Raw genomic sequence first — 12940 nt, 5'->3', positions numbered from 1 at the left:
TACACTTTTCTGATTTTGTGAGGACCATACATGAACTTAGTAAATCCTCTGTGATTTGTGCAGTCTAAATTTACTAACGTTTGTTTGTTGTTCCCTAATTGGTTTGTAGGTTGAAAAAGTTTGCCCTCTATCTGGAAAGAATAGAGATTAAGGCTGTCCTTCGTGCTTTTGGAAAATTCCTCTCCGCTGAAGTCATTACATGCATTCAAAGGACTATAGGGGGAAAAAAAATCAACCGTGCAGCTTTCCTTCCTCTCCCTCATCACATTGCAAGAACGACCAAATCTCCTATGATATTGTAAACTCAAATTATTTTTTGTTTTTAGTGCATGTACTCAAATTTTGAATTCCCAAACTTAAGGCCCCCATATAGTCCTGATAATTGTAGCAGTTAAAGGCAGCATTTATACCTGCCTTTTATTGAACATACGTAATTTAATTAAGACTGAATTGAATTTAAAACAAATAAGAACAGAGGGTAGGAGAAACTGAAGAGTTGTGAGGATGTGGATTCACTTCCCGGGTTCATGGTAGAAACTATGTCAACATTCAAGATTAGATTAGATAGGTGGATGAAGAAAAAGGGGTCAAAGAGATATAGGATCACGATGGATAAATGTGATAAGAACTATTTACTTGCCTGCAGGGTAAATGCCGACATAAAATGGTTGAGCCAAATGATTTATTTCTCTGTTGTAACTTCTATATATTTCTGTGCAGCAGTCTCCAAGAACATGGTTTAGGATTTTTAGCAGAATTGGCTGAATACTGTTCTGTGCTGACCAAGCTGGGTAAGCATGTGGCACTGCAAGTCGGTATCAAGATGCACAGTTTAAACCTAATGTACACATTGTAGAAGATGTAAGACGAGCTGCTCAGCGATTCTGGCTATTTGTTGGCAAGCGCATGCTTAATAAAGGCAGTTCAGACCTCGAACATGTCGAGCAGTGAGACTGATATACCCCATCTTAGACTGAGTCTGAGATCTTCGTTTACTGACATGAATGTTCAAATTTTATTTTTGATTTGTAAATTGGATTGGTTTATTTGTTTCATGAGCAGATGATTCCTCGGATCTAAGGGAACTGGTTTCTTCCATTGTGAAGATTTTTACATTCAATCTAGGTATGTAAAGTAAAAAGACTTGTAGTTTCCCCTTTGCATAGTAATGACTGCCTCCTTTTTTTTATTCGTTCATGGGATGTGGGCATTGCTGGAAAGGCCAGCATTTATTGTCCATGCCTAATTGCCCTTGAGAAGGTGGTGGTGAGCCGCCTTCTTGAACCACTGCAGTCTGTGTGGTGAAGGTTCTCCCACAGTTGTTAGGTAGGGAGTTCCAGGATTTTGACCCAGCAACGATGAAGGAACGGCAATATATTTCCAAGTCGGGATGGTGTGTGACTTGGAGGGGAACGTGCAGGTGGTGTTGTTCCCATGTGCCCGCTGTCCTTGTCATTCCAGGTGATAGAGGTCCCGGGTTTGGGAGGTGCTGTTGAAGAAGCCTTGGGGAGTTGCTGCAGTGCATCCTGTGGATGGTACACGCTGCAGCCACTGTGCGCTGGTGGTGAAGGGAGTGAGTGTTTAAGGTGGTGGATGGGGTGCCAATCAAGCGGGCTGCTTTGTCCTGGATGGTGTCGAGCTTGAGTGTTGTTGGAGCTGCACTCATCTTGGCAAGTGGAGAGTATTCCATCACACTCCTGACTTGTGCGTTGTAGATGGTGGAAAGGCTTTGGGGAGTCAGGAGGTGAGTCACTCGCCACAGAATACCCAACCACTGACCTGCTTTTGTAGCCACAGTATTTATATGGCTGGTCCAGTTAAGTTTCTGGTCAATGGTGACCTCCAGGATGTTGATGGTGGAGGATTCGGCGATGGTAATGCTGTTGAATGTCAAGGGGAGGTGGTTAGACTTTCTCTTGTTGGAGATGGTCATTGCCTGGCGCGAATGTTACTTGCCACTTATCAGCCCGAGCCTGAATGTTGTCCAGGTCTTGCTGCATGCGGGCACGGACTGCTTCATTATCTGAGTGGTTGCAAATGGAACTGAACACTGTACAATCATCAGCGAGCATCCCCATTTCTGACCTTATGATGGAGGGAAGGTCATTGATGAAGCAGCTGAAGATGGTTGGGCCTAGGACACTGCCCTGAGGAACTCCTGCGGCAGTGTCCTGGGGCTGCAATGATTGGCCTCCAACAACCACGACCATCTTTGTGCTAGGTATGACTCCAGCCACTGGACAGTTGTCACCCTGATTCCCCTTGACTTCAATTTTACTCGGGCTCCTTGGTGCCACACTCGGCCAAATGCTGCCTTGACATCAAGGGCAGTCACTCTCACCTCACCTCTGGAATTCAGCTCTTTTGTCCATGTTTGGACCAAGGCTGTAATGAGGTCTGGAGCCGAGTGGTCCTGGCGGAACCTAAACTGAGCATCAGTGAGCAGGTTATTGGTGAGTAAGTGCCGCTTGATAGCACTGTCGACGACACCTTCCATCACTTTGCTGATGATTGAGAGTAGACTGACGGGGCGTTATTGGCCGGATTGGATTTGTCCTGTTTTTTGTGGCCAGGACATACCTGGGCAATTTCCACATCATCGGGTAGATGCCACTGTTGTAGCTGTACTGGAACAGTTTGACTAGAGGCGTTGCTAGTTCTGTAGCACAAGTCTTCAGCAGTACAGCTGGGATGTTGTCGGGGCCCATAGCCTTTGTTGTATCCAGTGCACTCAGCCATTTCTTGATATCATGTGGAGTGAATTGAATTGGCTAAAGACTGGCTTCTGTGATGGTGGGGATATCGGGAGGAGGCCGAGATGAATCATCCACTCAGCACTTCTGGCTGAAGATGGTTGCAAACGCTTCAGCCTTGTCTTTTGCACTCACATGCTGGACTCCGTCATATTTTGAGGCTGGGGATGTTCACAGAGCCTCCTCCTCCCATTAATTGTTTAATTGTCCACCGCCATTTACGACTGGATGTGGCAGGACTGCAGAGCTTTGATCTGATCCATTGGTTGTGGAATCGCTTAGCTCTTGTCTATATCATGTTGCTTCCGCTGTTTAGCATGCATGTAGTCCTGTGTTGTAGCTTCACTAGGTTGGCACCTCATTTTTATGGGGTTTATGTATGAAGTATTGTCAGATCATTTGGAAAAGGTGGAACTACAAAGAACTCCTAAAGGATATTTGCAGAGAATTGTTTTGGTTAAAAGCACAAGTTGTGGAACAGATTAAGTTCACAACTAAAGAAGCTTGAGTTGGTGGTTGAAATGAGACTGAGTTTGGAGCGCAGTCATCAAGAACTCTGTTTCTCAGTTTGTGGTAGACATTTGAACTGAATCTGTAACTGCTTACTAAGGGTAATTCTTCCATTGGAACCATTCTTTTCGTCTTCATTATACTTCTGTTGTACTTTTAGTACTTGTCATTAGATATGCTTCACTTGATTTTTGTTTCTAAATAAAGTTAATAATTTCAAAGAGAATTTTTTGCCATGTTAGGTTAAATCCAGTAAACATCTTACTGTATGTGGGCTAAATGTTAATCTTGGGAAACAATATGTAGGGGCAGAGTGTAGAAAAGATTACAGATTCTGGATTGCAGGGGACTAAGGTAACCCCCTGATTTGGCCCTCATCTCTCCTCCCTTAAATCCAAGGGACACAGACTTGAATGTTTATGGTGAACAACTGGTTTAGCCATTCATCGCCAGATCTGGCTGGACCACATAAAGCTCTATTGGGTCCTGCTCTTCTCTGCCAAAAGTGCTGCAAAGATAACCCCAGGCTTCTCTTCTCCATTATAAACAGTCTTCTCCAACCCCTCTCCCTTGCCCTCTCCACCTTCACCCCTCCAACAACAAGTGTGAGGAGCTCATGGACATCTTTGTCACTAAGATTGAGACCATCCCATCAGCTCTCTCTGCTGCTTCCCTCCCTTACCCTAGCCCACCAAGCCAAACATCCCCCAGGGTTCCCTCCTGCCCTCGCCCTGAACTCATATTCTTTCTCTAGTTTCTTTTCTATCTTCCTTCCGTGCCCTTTCCGAGCTCGTCTTGACTATGAGACCCACCACCTGCTCCCTCGACCTTATTCCCACCAAACTGCTGACCACCCAATTTCCCTTCCTGGCCCCCATGTTAGCTGATATTATTAACAGTTTCCTCTCCTCAGGTACTGCTCCCCCTCCCCTTCATATCTGCCGCTTTCACCCCCTCCTCAAAAAATCCACCCTTGACATCTGTGTCCTTGCAAACTACTGTCCCATCTCCAACCTCCCTTTCCTGGCCAAAGTCCTTGAACGTGTTGTTGTCTCCCAAATCTGTGCCCATCTTTCGCGCAACTCCATGTTTGAATCCCTCCAATCGGCCCTTATCAAAGTCACAAATGACATCCTATGTGACTGTGACCATAGTAAACTACCCCGTCTCATCCTTCTCGACCTGTCTGCAGCCTTTCACACGGTTGACCACACCATCCTCCTCCAATGCCTTTTCTCCATCGTCCAGCGGGATGGGACTGCGCTTGCCCGGTTCCATTCTTATCTATTCAGCTGTAGCCAGAGAATCACCTGTTTTGGCTTCTCTTCCCACTCCCGCACAGTTACCTCTGGAGTCCCCCAAGGATCTATCCTTGGCCCCCTCCTATTTCTCATCTACATGCAGCTCCTCAGCGACATCTGAAAACACGTCAAATACGCTGACGACACCCAGCTCTACTTCACCACCACCTCTCTCGAGCCCTCCACTGTGTCTCATTTGTCACGCTGCTTGTCTGACATCCCGTACTTGATAAGCAAAAATTTCCTCCAACTAAATATTGGGAAGACCGAAGCCATTGTCTTTGGTCCCCACCGCAAAACTCCGTTCCCTAGCCACCGACTCCATCCCTCTTCCTGGCCACTATCTGAGGCTGAACCAGACCGTTCGCAACCTTGGCGTCCTATTTGACTCTGAGATGAGCTTATGACCACATATCCGCTCCATCACCAAGATCACCTACTTCCACCTCTGCAACATCGCCCGTCTCTGTGCCTGCCTCAACTCATCTGCTGCTGAAACCCTCATCCATGTCTTTGTTACCTCTAGACTCGATTATTCCAGTGCTCTCCTGGCTGGCCTCTCATCTTCCGCCCTCCATAAACTTCAGCTCATTCAAAACTTTGCTGCCCGTTTCCTAACTCACACCAAGTCCCATTCTCCCATCACCCCTGTGCTTGCTGACCTACATTGACTCCTGGTCCAGGAAGGCCTGAATTTTAAAATTTGCATCCTTGTTTGCAAATCCCTCCATGGCTTCGACCTTCCCTATCTCTGTATCCTCTTCCAGCCCTACAACCCTCTGAGATCTCTGCACTCCTCCAATTTTTGCCTCTTGCGTATCCCTGATTTTAATTGCTCTACCATTGGCGGCCTTGCCTTCAACTACCTAGATCGTAAGCTTTGGAATTCCTTCCCTAAATCCCTCTCCTCTCTACCTCTTGCTCCGCTTTTAAGACACTCCTTAAAACCTACCTCTTTGACCAAGCTTTTGGTCACCTGTCCGAATACCTCCTTAAGGGAATCAAGGAATATGGGGATAGGGCGGGAAAGTGGAGTTGAGATGGAAGATCAGCCATGGTCTTATTGAATGGCGGAGCAGGCTCGAGGGACCGTATGGTCTAATGCTGCTCCTATTTCTTATGTTCTTATGTGTCTCTGTGTTAAATTTTGTTTGTTAACACTCCTGTGAAGTGCCCTGAGATATTTTGCTACGTTAAAGGCACTATATAAATGCAAATTGCTGTTGTTGTTGTAAGATCAGCTCATGGGAACAGCTGTTGAGACAGGTAATGCTAAAAACCCAAAAAAGTAAGGGAATGTTGAAGCTAAGATCTGGATAGGCTGCGTTTGCTGGATGCAGGTGTCCAGTTGAAGCCTGATGCATATTCTGTGTATATGGTCAGTCATCCTGTGAGTAGGAAAAGGTTTTGGAGGAGATGGATGATAAATAGCCACTGGTATTTCAGTTTTCATGGAAAAATCGATGGAATTGTGGAATCTGATGCCAAAATACCAGAAAATTTTGCAGAATTCATGTAATAAAAATGGAATTTAACTTTTTCAGTCACAACAAGTCAATGGGACTGTTTTTTTTGCCAACAGTTGAAAGAATGTTCTGGGAACAGATTAAAGCCTATTTGGTAAATTAAATATTCGAGTACGGAAGGCCTGTGGTGCCATGACGATACAGAAAAACAAGCCTTGACATGGAGGTAGCAATATGTGTGTGCAGCTCAGTCCCAGTGCACAAGTATGAATCCAGATAGTAGTGTAATTTGACTCTATCAAATTGTGTTTAATAGTGTAAATAATCAAACTAACAGATATAAAATGTTCAGGCTAGCATTGGGTGCATCACTGATGCTACAAATTGCAGTTAATGCTAAGCACATCCCAATCTTTTTGAGAAGTGTTTCCAAGTGTTGCCTCTTCTCCCAGTTGAAGTCAGGAGTTTGTTCTGTAAAGCTCATAGCCTCCTGTGTGGAACAGTCTGCCTCTTGGTCAGCATGTTTTTTTGCTGAGTATTGATTTTTTGAGATCAGGCTGTCTGCCTAACTGCTAAACAAGGAAATACTTTCTGTTTATATTGCAAGATGTAGATTTACTTTGTATGCCCTCTGCCCTAGTATACTATGCTTGTCAGAACAATGGACGTTCGTTAAAATTAACAGCCATCCAGACTGGGTGTGGATTATGCTGTCAGTGGTGGATGAAGTGTTGAAAGCATTTGAAATGAAGCAAGTTTGGGTATCCTCCTGGGATGCTATACAGTGGCTTTGCTCTCTTGCTATTGGACCAATACAGTTCTTTAAAACAAACTGGTTTCTGAACACATGTTGGCTGCATTGTTAACTTGTGAGGTGAGAATACATTGCCTGTTGTTCTGACAGATTGCTTGTGGGTAAGCATCTCCAGTATCTGATCATCGCATTGGTAACAACAAGTAATGCTGTCCTTGGACTTTCAATACCAAAGTAAATCTGAATTGGACATTTTCTTTTGGTTTCATAGATAAAATTTTAACCATTCTGACTACGTAAATAATTTTAGAAGCAGTAACCGATGCGAGGCTTATTATTTCTTTGAGGAGCTGTTTTCAAATGCCCATAAGACCAACAGCAAATACAGTCAGCTTTTTGCATGTTATTTTCTGAAGTTTCCCCCCACCCATCTTTTCTCCCCATGGCCTCATAAGTTTCCTATTTCTGCTTCAGCCGTTTAAATTCCAACTGTTATCTCGTCGCCAACTTGACTTGGTAGCATTCTCACCTCTGAGTTCAAGCCTACGCCAAGATTTGAGGGTACAGTCTTGGATGACATTTCAGTGCAGTGCTGAGGTCCTGCTGCATTGTTGAGGTGCTGCCTTTCAGATGAGATGTTGAACCCAGGCCCTAAAAGATCCCATGGCAATACTTGAAGAGCAGGGGTGCAGACCAACATTTCCCCTTCAACCATCTCTACAAAAAGGATTATCAGGGTTTTCATTTAATTTACTGTTGCTGTGGGCAAATTGATTGTAGCATTTGCATATACAACAGTAGTGACTACATTTAAACAAATATTTAGACGAATGTGAAGGACGTAATAAGGTACTATAATCAAAGTAATTTTTTCCTTGGTGCATGGGTGCTCCGTTGCCAAGTCAGCATAAGCATGTTTGAAAGAGTTTTGACTGTTGAAGAGTGATTTGAAGTAATTCACAGCAGTGAGCTTAGAAACCATAATTGTATCTGCATGCACCAGTAAATGGCCTGCAAAAGTCTATCATGTGGTAGGGATGGTGTGGCTGAAGGAGATGGTCTCTATTCCTCCATGGTGCTTTCGCATGTCTTCAGCATCTTCACCAGTACTTTAATCACCTACCAGTAAATTCTTGATAGGACAAATATATCCTTTTTTGCATGAAGTATAGGATTACATTTGACGTCAATTCAGAATCTGTGCCGTTGAATCAATGTATCTTATTTATTCTAAGCAATTTTCTTTTAGCTTTGATAAAGGTATTAAGAGTTATCACAATGTATTAGAAAATGCTTTCTTGTTCAACATGATGATTCATGGTGACAAGTTGTTAAGGTAGAACCAGTGACTGAATAAAATCTGTATTGCCATCTCAATGTTCACAGCAGAATGCTGGTCTTCAATCAAGGCGACATGTAAAGAGACGAATCCACAGAAGTGACAACTGGAGAGTTTCAACAGCAGCAGATCTGCACCATCTTTAGATCGCCCAGTGTGCTATCAGGAAGAGGTAAGCATTCAGAGCACTAGTTCTGGTCCACCTTTTGGTAATAAAGTGTACCATCCAGAAAAGTGTCGCCAACACTGCCAACAGGTAATGAAAATACAAGTATGGAAATCTAAACTGAGAAACAATGTTGTATCACAGTTGTTTTATTCCAACAAAGTGTTATTGATGCTACCTCCCGTGATAACAAAGTGGGCTATAGGTCAAAGATGAACAGCTCTCTAGTTAATAGATGGAGACTCAAGGCAGCATTTTTTCTCGCAATCCCCATATTGTTGATGATTTGTTTTAATGAAGGGACAAATAAAACTAAATATTTTCAGAGTAGTATGTAGAGCAAAACAGTTTTAAGACAGCCCAATTGTTTACAGGACTGTGGGCCTCCAGTTAAATCAGAGAAGTTCATTTTTTTGAGTTCAAGCAACCTATCTTATCCATTCAGCTTCTATTGGGCCAAGTGCAGGCAATTGGGACTAGCTTAGTGGTATAAACTGGGCGACATGGACATGTTGGGCCGAAGGGCCTGTTTCCATGTTGTAACTTCTATGATTCTATGATTCTATAATGTTTCCTCCATCATTCTCCCTCAAAGTTCTATGGAAGTCGACACTTGAAAGTATAGTTCCTTTTGCAATTTGATGGTGGCTTGGAAAAAGTTTTGTAGGGTTTTTTGTGTTTTATTTTGGAAGTTGGTATTTTTGCTAAAGCTGGAGGTGACTCGTGTAATCTTGCTGGGGATTGTGGTGCTTACTGCTTGGGGTTGGGGTTAAATCGCCGCAGCAATTCTTAAACACTGTTACATCCTTCACCCATTTCGGATAATGATACTCTTCTTAACTGGCATCTACTTTTGGTGCTCTGGAGCACCCTTTTCTCCTCCTGCCTCAGTCAGTTTTTTTAGGAATACAATTTCTGATCAGAATATCCAAATATACTTATTGATGTTACAAAACGAATCATTTTTGCCCAGGATACATCACTGGCTTCTTTATTTCTGCCAAGGTAGCTCCAATGTTAAAAACCATTTTCACAAGTGTGTAGTCATCAAGGGAGAGGCTAATCCCATTCAGTTACAACCATTTTGTGGGTTTTGTTTGTATGTGTTGATTGGCAGCTGCTTTCGAGTCTGAGAGAGAGATTTTTAAATTTTCTTTGACCTAGTGAAATTTTGAAAAATATTTTTTCAACTTGTTCCAATTGAGTAATTTATTTCAAGCCATCATAGAGAAATAGAGAGGTCAGTTAGACTCTTACTTGGCAGCAGCAAACCACGATATAAGGTTTAGTATTTGGGGACCTTGTGTCTGGTTGAGTTAAATTGTAATTCAGCAAAGTGGATGCAACTGTTATTTTTCTATCTTCCGAGGAGGGATATTTAAGTCTGTATTTACTGTAAATTTGCAGTGCATCACTGCTTCTGTTCACTTATCTATTCTCCTAGTTAATAAATCTGCTTAACAGCTTACAATCTAAGCTACAGTGCAGTGAAATATTCATCTTATTACCTTCCAAAGTCTCAAAAGATGATCTGGAGGATGTGATCTAACCAGTGGCTGAAATACTCTAACCAATAGTATTCTGTTTGATCCCTGGGCTTGCTACAAATTACCTGGATATGGGACAGGTGAAAGCAGAATCTGGGTCTTAGGGAGCCAGGTATCTCCTTCCAGAGTGATTGGAGACTGAATCCCAGAAAAATATCCAGAATAAAAACCCCAAAAATGTAAAAAGTCAAATGAGTAGTGAATGCAGTTATCCTGCAGTTGAACTATGAAATGTTCGAGGTGTCCAAAGTTGACTTTTGTTTTGAGCCTAGCAGCAAAATGTTGTTGACCACGAGAAAAAGGAGAGTGATTTTCATCAATTTTGTTGTGATGCTTGTGTTAGGGGAACTCCTTGATAGTCTTGGTGGTTGTTCTTCTGCTTTCTCTTTGTTTAACCCCTATTCTACATTTTACACACAACCATGTTTATCTGATAAGACAAAGGTAAGGTAAGAAATGTACTAGAAGTATGTGAAATGTTGTTAGTGTTTCAGTTGAACATGATAGCAATAGCCATTTTGATTAGACGGGTGTACTGTACAGAAAAATGTACCTGTCACAGCATTAACAACGGAGTTTCAAAAGTATTAGTAAATCTGATGTACATTCTCCTCATCGCAATTGACTTTGTCTTTGAGGCTTGAGGTATTTGTCATGGCTGCAGTGTAACTTGCCCCTGCCGCATTTGCTTTGAACATTGGGCTTTCCTGATGCTTGCTCTAATATGATTGTGGCTTTTTTTCTTGGGTCAAATGAAAAACCTGTACTTTCCTCACAGCCATCTAATCGGTAGTATACTAAAAATCTTGAGTCTAATGTGTACTTTCTGTTTGTAAAACTTCCTTTCTGTATTGACATACTTTTGCTGTTACTTTGTTGATTGGCTCAAAGTAAAACAGCAGCAAATTGGAATAGAAGAGGGAGTGAATGTTTGAACCAAAAACAAAAAAAGCAGCCAGAAAACTGCCAATGCAAAACTTCCAAGGACTTATGAAACACCAATTCTGAATGACCAGTCAGGAGAAGTTACCAATAATAGACATGGTGTACTTTAAAAGAAACACCATTTATAATTTTCATCTAGTCTTAGCATATTTTGGAATCCAGTGCCGGAACTCTGCTCTAAATTCCCAGACAAGATAATCAAACATCTCCGTCCTTCCCTTAAACCTTTTTTACATAAAAAAAACTTAAATAGTGAGCCTTCACTCACTTACGTTCAGTCCTACTTGATCATTGGTGAGGTGGTTGAGCTCACTAACTCATTTGAACTATAGTTAAATTTTCAGGCTTTGAAACGTCCCTTCATGAAAAATTAATGCATAGGTGGCTCGTGTAAGACTCTTAAATAGGTGGACAATGTGATGAAAGCAGAGCTCTGACTTGCTTCAAACCATAAAAATCTTAGATCTTCTTTTCAGAAGGCAGCTTTCATGTGGAAAAAAAACATTCTTTTTTAGTCTTTGTGTGGGCAAGTGTGACAAGTTTTTAATTGGCGGAAGGGTCAAGAACCAGAGGACATAGATTTAAGGTGATTGGCAAAAGAACCAAAGGTGACATGAGGAAAAACTTTTACGCAGCGAATGGTTAGGATCTGAATGCACTGCTGGGGTGGGTGGTGGAGGCAGATTCAGTTGTAGCTTTCAAAAGGGAACTGGATAAGTACTTGAAAGGAAAAAATTTGCAGGGCTACGGGGATAGGGCGGGTGAGTGGGACTAGCTGGATTGCTCTTGCATAGAGCCGGCATGGACTTGAAGGGCTGAATGGCCTCCTTCCGTGCTGGAACCTTTTTAAACAAAAAAGGCACACAAACCCAACTTGAGGTAGCTATTAGTTTCACAGAGAGGCCCAATTAATTTGGGCTGCTTGTTATGATCAGATCAAGCTTGTTTACTTGTATCTCAGGTTGTTCAAATGATAATGTATGCAAGTTTGGCACTATGACTTTTTCTCAGTCATTGTCACAATTATTAAGGGGGTATCCTGCCAGACAAAATTTCCAGTAGGCTTTATTTGAGGCCTAGCCTATTTGTACTGCTGATTATTCTGCAGTATTCCTTATGCTTCTGTGTAACTATAAATCATTTAAATAAATTCAATTGCTAATTCCAATCTGATGGCTGCCATCTGACAATGTGATTCTCCACCATTTCAAATAGAACAGGAATATTTAGTGGGCAGCCCATGTAACCTCTGTATGACATATTGCAGCAAAAGGGTAATTGTTTAACTTGTGGAATGTTACGCCCCTTCACCATATAAGGCTACAAAATTTGGATTATATAACACACTGATCCGCCATTGGAACTGCATTTAGCTGTGAACATGATTGGTGAAAGTAGGAAGAGAGCCCAAATTATACAATGGTTTAACTTAAATATAGTGTGAGTACAAGAGACTTTTCCAGTCAAATTCTGAGATGTATATGTATATTTATAAATTGGAGGCTTGATTCTTAAAGAATTAAATTGACTTCAATATGTAACAGCCAGTTCATATCTATCGAAATGAATGATCAAAGATTTCCAGGAACTCTTTGTTACTCTGGCAATATAGAACAAGCTAAGTACACAAGAGCCTTGTACAATTTGGATATGGGATTTCAGTAGTTAGTAACTGCGAGAAACGCAAGTAATGCATAGATAATTAGGACTACAGGATACGCTTAAGAGGACCTGTTCGAAAGCATTACGCTCTGGAAGCCCTTAATGTATCTGGGAAAAAAAACTGAAATTAAGTCAACAAATAATTAGACTATCCTGTATCCTGGCTGTAAGTTAATCCTTTATTTTAAAAAAAACAATGGTTGAAACAAATATTAGCTAATGGCACTTTAATTCATTACTGTATCTCCAAGATATATTTCAGTAGTACTTCATATGTTACATAGCTAATTTTTGGCACATTATAAAGATTATTTGCAAAAATATTCCATAAAAGTTAATTTAGAAGAGCCAACTATAAGCTCCAACAAATCTTAAAAGTTATGAATTCAACGACTCAATGCGTATTTTGAATACTTGGTTAGAATAATTGTTAATACCTTTCATTGCTTCATGAGTTTAAAATAAATAAAGAACGTGCATTTATACAGCACCGTATT

General features: G+C 41.7%; 1 protein-coding gene across 4 annotated transcripts in view; it reads left to right on the top strand.

Annotated features, from left to right (window-relative positions):
* Positions 1 to 12940, top strand: part of nek7 (NIMA-related kinase 7) — a 188522-nt gene that overhangs the window by 77043 nt on the left and 98539 nt on the right. For 3 of the 4 annotated variants that reach the window (XM_067990628.1, XM_067990629.1, XM_067990630.1), the window contains exon 2: positions 8171 to 8295. The gene's annotated coding sequence lies outside the window, so the exon portion shown is untranslated. The remainder of the gene's footprint in view (positions 1 to 8170; positions 8296 to 12940) is intronic. The other variant, XM_067990631.1, reaches the window with a different exon arrangement.

Source organism: Heptranchias perlo, chromosome 9 (assembly GCF_035084215.1).
Source record: "Heptranchias perlo isolate sHepPer1 chromosome 9, sHepPer1.hap1, whole genome shotgun sequence".
NCBI lineage: Eukaryota > Metazoa > Chordata > Chondrichthyes > Hexanchiformes > Hexanchidae > Heptranchias > Heptranchias perlo.
Note: the sequence above shows the minus strand (reverse complement) of the source record. Positions and strands in the feature narration are given on the sequence as shown.